We start from the raw sequence: 7,099 nt of genomic DNA, 5'->3' as shown, positions 1-7,099 counted from the left end.
ATTTACTTGTATGTTTCCCAGAAAAAATATAGAGCAATCTTATCATTCTTTGGATTCTTGGCCCTGAAAGACAGTTTATGATGTATATTAATGGTGGTGATATTTAATAGTGTCAGCAGCAGTAATATTAACAGTTGACATTTTTTTGGGTACCTATCACATACCAGGCTCTGTTTTGTGTTATATTAGTATTAATTAATCTCACAGCAAATATATGGGGTCTGTACCATTAGAATTCTCATTTTACAGATGAAAAAAAGCTAAACACAGAGAAATTAAATAACTCTCCTAAGGAAAAGAAGCTTTTATTTTTTTAATTTACTTTTAGCTTGTAAAAAATCAATTGAATTTGGCCCTGGCCGGTTGGCTCAGTGGTAGAGCGTCAGCCTGGCGTGCAGGAGTCCCAGGTTCGATTCCCGGCCAGGGCACACAGGAGAAGCGCCCATATGCTTCTCCACTCTTCCCTCCTTCCTCTCTGTCTCTCTCTTCCCCTCCCACAGCCGAGGCTCAATTGGAGCAAAGATGGCCCGGGCGCTGGGGATGGCTCCTTGGCCTCTGCCCCAGGCGCTAGAGTGGCTCTGGTCGCGACAGAGTGACTCCCTGGATCAGCAGAGCATCGCCTCTTGGTGGGCGTGCCGGGTGGATCCCGGTCAAGTGCATGCGGGAGTCTGTCTGACTGCCTCCCTGTTTCCAGGTTCGGAAAAGTAAAAAAAAAAAAAAAAAAAAAAAAAGAGAGAGAGAGAGAGAAAATCAATTGAATTTATTGAGATGACATTGGTTTGAAAAACTATATAGATTTAAAGTGTACAACTTCATAAAACACCATCTGCATCCTGCGTTGTAAGCCCCCCAACCAAAGCAAAGTCTCTTCCCATCTTCATTTCCACCCATTTACCCACCTCAACCTAGCTCTCACCCTTCTTTCTCTGGTTATCACCACACTGTTGTCTGTGTCTATGTGTTATGCATACAGTATATGTTGTTTGGTTTATTATTTTACCTTGTTACATCCAGTACCCTTTACAATTTTCCACTCTGACAGCTGTCAGTCTGTTCCATGTATCCATGCTTTTTATTTATTTTGTTCATCAGTTTATTTTGTTCATTAGATTTCACATATAAGTGAGATCATACGATATTTTCTTCCTCTGCCTGGCTCATTTCACTTAGCACGATACTCTCCAGGTCCATCCACGTTGTTGCAAATGGTAAGATTTCCTTTTTTGTGGCTGTGCAGTATTCCATTGTGTAAGTGTACCAGTTTTTTTTTTATCAACTTATCTACTGACTAGCATTGGGGATATTTTCTAATCTTGGCTTTTATAAATAATGCTGCAGTGACCATGGTATAATTATATGAACATGGTATAATTTTTGGGATTCTTAGGATATATTCCCAGAAGTTGTATTACTGGGACAAAAGGCAGTTTCATTTTTATTTTACTTTTTGAGGAAACTCCATACTGTTTTCTACAGTGGTTACAAAACTCTGCAATCCCAAAAAACAGTGCAGAAGAGTTCCTTTTCTCCACATACCCACCAGCAGTTGCTTTCTAAAATTTATTTATCCATAAAAGCCATTCTGGCAGGTGTGAGGTGATAACTCCGTGGTTTTAAAATTTTCATCTCTTTGATAGTTAGTGAGTTTAGGGTTTTTTTTTTTTTTTTATGTCTATTGGCCATCCGTATGACCTCTTTGGAGAAGTGTTTATAGGTTCTTTGCCCAATTTTAATTGGATTGTTTTTCTTCCTGGTGTTGAATTGTATAAGTTCTCTGTATATTTTGGATATTAACCCCTTATCACATGGTATCACTGGCGAATATGTTCTTTCATTCGGTGGGCTGTCTTTTTATTTTGTTGACAGTTACTTTTGCTGTGAAAAAAAAACACTTTTTTTAGTTTGATATAGTTCCAATTGTTTATTTTTCTTTATTTTTCTTACCTGAGGAGATATATAAACAAAAATATTGCTATGAGAGATGTTTGATAGTTTACTCCCTATGTTTTTTTTCTAAGGTTTCTATGGTTTCACAACTTACATTTAAGTCTTTTATCTATTTTGAATCTATTCTTGTGTATGGTACAATTTGATGACCTAGTTTTATTTTATTTTAATTTAATTTTATATTATTTTTGCATGTACCTGCTCAATTTTCTCAACACCACTTACTGAAAAGACTGTCAGTACCCCGTATATATATTTTACCTCATTTGTCAAATATTAATTGACTATAGGTGTAGTTTGTTTCCGGGTTCTCTGTTCTGTTCCATTGATCTGTCTGCCTGTTCTTATGCTATTACTAGGCTGTTTTTATTACATAGGCCTTGTGGTATAGTTTGATATCACATAATGTGATTGCTACAATTTTGTTCTTCTTTGTCAAGATTGTAGAGGCTTTTTGAAGTCTTCCTTGGTTCAGTATATTCGTTTTTGTAATATTTATTCTAGATTCATAAAATATGTCATTGATATTTTAATAGAAATTGTATTGACTCTGTAGAGTGCTTTGGGTAGTATGGACATTTTAATGATGTTAATTTTTCAATCCATGAACATGGAATATGCTTCCACTTGTTTGTATGCTCTTATTTCCTTTGTCAAGTATCAGTTGGCCATAAAGTTATGGGCTGATTTCTGAGTTATCTGTTCTCTTCTATTTATCTGTATGCCTTTATTTATTCCAGAAGCAAACTGTTTTGATTATGATAGCCTTATATTATGACTTGATATCAGGAAGTGTGACACCTTCTACTTTACTCTTTATTTTCAAGATTGCTGAGGCTATTCAGGTTCTTTTTAGTTCCATATAAATTTTTGGAATATATCTTCTATATCTTTGAAGTATAACATTGGTATTTTAATAGGAACTGCATTGAAATTATAAATTTCTTTGAGTAATGTAGACATTTTAATGATGTTTATTCTTCCTATCCATGAACACAGTATATGTTTCCACTTGTTTATATCTTTCTTGATTTATTTTTTCAATGTCCTATAGTTTTCTGAGTAAAAGTATTTTACCTCATTGGTTAAATTTACCCCTAGGTACTTTATTTTTGTTGTTGTTGTTGTTGTTGTAATAGTGAAGGAGATTGTTTCTTTAATTTCACTTTCAGACAATTTGTTGTTGTTGTATAAAAAAGTTACTGATGTTGGAATATTAATTTTATATCCTGCCACCTTGCCAAACTTATTTATCAGGTCTAGTAGTTTTTTGACAGTGACTTTAGTGTTTTCTATGTACAGTATCATGTCTTCAGCAAATAATTACAGTTTAATTTTAAAATTTTTTATTTATTTATTCATTTTAGAGAGGAGAGGGAGAGACAGAGAGAGAGAGAGAGAGAGAGAGAGAGAGAGAGAGAGAGAGAGAGGAGAGACAGAGAGAGAGAAGGGGGGAGGAGCTGGAAGCATCAACTCCCATATGTGCCTTGACCAGGCAAGCCCAGGGTTTCAAACCGGCGACCTCAGCATTTCCAGGTCGATGCTTTATCCACTGTGCTACCACAGGTCAGGCTACAGTTTAACTTCTTTTCCAATTTGAATGCCTTTTATTTCTTCTTCTTGACTGATTGCTAAGGCTAGGACTTTCAGAACTATGTTGAATAAAAGTGGTGATAAGAGGCACCTCTGCCTTGTTTCTGATCTCAAGGGGATTGTTTTAATTTTTGCCCACTGAGTATGATGTTGGCTGTCAGTTTGTCATAGGTGGCATTTATTATTTTGAGGTTTATTCCCTGTATTCCCATTTGCTGAGAGGTTTATTTTTTTTTTCAGAGACAGAGAGTCAGAGAAAGGGATAGATAGGGAAAGACTCACAGAAACAAAGAGAGATGAGAAGCATCAATCATCAGTTTTTTGTTGCAACACCTTAGTTGTTCATTGATTGCTTTCTCATATGTGCCTTGACCGTGGGCCTTCAGCAGACCGAGTAACCCCTTGCTCAAGCCAACAACCTTAGGTCCAAGCTGGTGAGCTTTGCTCAAACCAGATGAGCCTGCGCTCAAACTGGTGACCTCAGGGGTCCCGAAACTGGGTCCTCTGCAAACCAGTCTGATGCTCTATCCAATGCATCACCACCTGGTAAGGCTGCTGAGCATTTTGATCATAAATGGCTGCTGGACTATATCAAATGCTTTTTCTACATCTATTCATCTAATCGTGGGATTCTGATCCTTCCTTTTGTTTATGTGATGAATCACATTGATTGATTTATAAATATTGTACCAGCCTCTTCCCCAGAATGAATGCCACCTGATCATGGTGTATGACCTTTTTAATGTATTTCTGGATCTGGTTTGCTCACATTTTGTTGAAAATTTTAGCATCTCTGGTTATCAGGGATATTGGTCTATACTTTTCTTTCTTTGTAGTGTCTTTACCTGGTTTTGGAATGAGGATAATGCTTGCTTCATAAAAGGAGCTTGGAAAACTTCCTTCCTCTTGAATATTCTGAAATAGCTTGGGAAGGATAAGTGTTAGTTCTTTGACTATTTGGTAAAATTTTCCTGTGAAGCCATCCAGTCCAGGACATTTGTTTGTTAGGAGTTTTTTTGATAACTGTTTTCATTTCATTTGTTGTAATCAGTGTGTTTAGGTTTTCTGATTCATCTAGATTGAAGCTTGGAAGATCATATGTTTCTAGGAATTTATCCTTTTACCTAGGTTGTCCAAATTTTTGGCATACAGATCTTCATAGTATAGTCTCACAATCCTTTGTATTTCTGTGGTGTCAGTTGTTACATCTCTTTTTTCATTTTTAATTTTATTTATTTGAGTCCTCTTTCTTTCTTTTTCTTAAGGAGTCTGTTTAAAGGTTTTGTCAATCTTGTTTACCTCTTAAAAGAACCAGCTGTTGGTTTTATTGACCATTAGTATTTTTTTTTTAGCCTCTATGTTATTTATTTCCACTCTAATCTTTATTTCTTTTCTTCTACTTTCTCTGGGCTTTATTTGTTATTCTTTTTTTAGTTCCTTTAGATGTAGGATTAAGTTGTTTATTTTAGGTTTTTCTTTCTTCTTAAGGTATGCCTATAATGCTATGAACTTTCCTATCATGACTGCTTTTGCTGTGTCTCATAAATTTTGTGTTGTATGTTTATTTTCATTTGTTTCCAGGGAAATTTTTATTTCTTCCTTGATCTCGTTAACCCATTCATTATTTAATAACATGCAATTTAACCTCCAACTATTTGAATGTTTTTTAGTTTTTCTATAGTATTTTATTTCTATTTCATGCTATTGTGATCAGGGAAGATGCTTGATATGATTTCAATCTTCTTAAATTTAGCAAGACATGCTTTGTGACCTAACATCATCTATTCTAGAAAATGTACCATAAGCACTTGGAAAGAATGTATATTCTGCTGCTTTGAAGTGAAAGGTTCTGAAGTTATCTATAAAATCCAGTTGATCTAGTTTGTCATTTAAGGCATTTGTTAATTTTTTTGTGTGGAGAATCTATTCATTGATGTTTGTGGGGTAATAAAGTCCTCGAATAGTATAGTATTACTGTTGACTTCACGCTCTATGTCCATCAAAACCTGCTTTATATATTTAGGCACATAAATATTTACAATGGATAAACGATCCGTTTGGATTGCTCCCTTTATCACTGTGTAGTGACCTTCTTTAGCCCTTACTATATAGCCTTCTTTTGAAAGTCTATTTTGTCATATATAAGTATTGCTACCCTAGCTTTTGTTTTTTTCATTTCCTTTTGCATGAAATACTTTTTTCTATCCCTTCACTTTCAATCTATGTGTATGTTCTTTTTCTGAGGTGGGTCTTTTGTAGACAACATATGTATGGATTCTGTTTTCTTATCCAAGCAGCTACCCTATATCTTTTGAATGGAACATTTAATCCATTTATATTTAAGGTTATTATTGACATGTACTTAGTTATTGGCATTTTATTCTTTAAATCTACAATCTTCTTTTTCTAAATATTTTTTCCTTTTGCTTTTTTTACAGCAGACCTCTTAACCTTTCTTGCAGTACTGGATTTGTTGTAATAAATTTCTTGAGTTTATGTTATTTTATTTTTTGTTTGTAAAGCTCTTTTTTTCTCCTCAATTTTAAACAATGGCTTTGCTAGATAAAGAAGTCTCGGTTGTAGGTTCTTGATTTGCATCACTTTGAATATTACTTGTCAATCCCTCTGGCCTCAAGTGTTCCTGTTGGGAAGACAGATGTCATCCTTATGGGTGCTCCTCTGTAGGTAATTAACTGCTTTTCTCCTGCAGCTTTTAGTATTCTTTCTTTGTCTCTTAACTTTGGCCCTTCAATTATGATGTGTCTTGGTGTAGGTCTTCTTGGGTTCCTCTTTGATAGGACTCTTTGTACTTCTTGAAATTTTGTGACTTTTTCTTTCATTAATTTAGAAAAGTTTTCAGCTACAGTTTTTTCAAATAGGATCTCTATTCCTTGTTTGTTCTCTTCTCCTTGAGGAACCCTTATGATGCAAATGTTTTTCTCTTCATGTCATCACAGTGCTCTTTCAGAATTTCTTCAGTCTTTTTGAGCCTTTTTACTTTTTGCTTCTCTTCTTTTGTGCTTTTGTTTATCCTGTATTCTGAATCACTGATTTGATCCTCTGGTTCATCCAGCCTGCTATTGATTCCTTCTAGTGCAGTCTTCATTTCTGATATTGTATTTTTCATTTCTGACTGGGTTTTTTTTTTATGATTTCATGTCCTTTTTGATGCTAGTTATCTCTTTATTTAGGTACTCATTATGTTCAACCATTGTTGCTCTAAGATCCTTGCACATCCTAAAAATCATTATTTTTAACTCTGCATCTGGTAATTTGGTTACTTCCATCTCATTTAGTTATTTTTATGGGTATTTCTCTTTTTGATTTATTTGGATCAAATTTCTCTGTCTTCTCATTTTGTCTGTGCTTTTGGTAGCACTGTCTGACTTTGAAATTTTTGTGGTGTCTTTAGGAGGAAGATGGGCTCGGTGGTACCGACTTACAACCCACCTGTTTTTCTTGTTCTAGGAATGCTTCTTGAGGATATTATTTTCTCTCTTATTGTATATATTACATATAGTTGGTACTTTCATGGACAGTTATCACTTCAGGTTGGCTG

The sequence above is a fragment of the Saccopteryx bilineata genome, chromosome X, assembly GCF_036850765.1.
Source record: "Saccopteryx bilineata isolate mSacBil1 chromosome X, mSacBil1_pri_phased_curated, whole genome shotgun sequence".
Lineage (NCBI taxonomy): Eukaryota > Metazoa > Chordata > Mammalia > Chiroptera > Emballonuridae > Saccopteryx > Saccopteryx bilineata.
The sequence above is the reverse complement of the archived record's forward strand: the minus strand, read 5'-3'. Positions refer to the sequence as shown.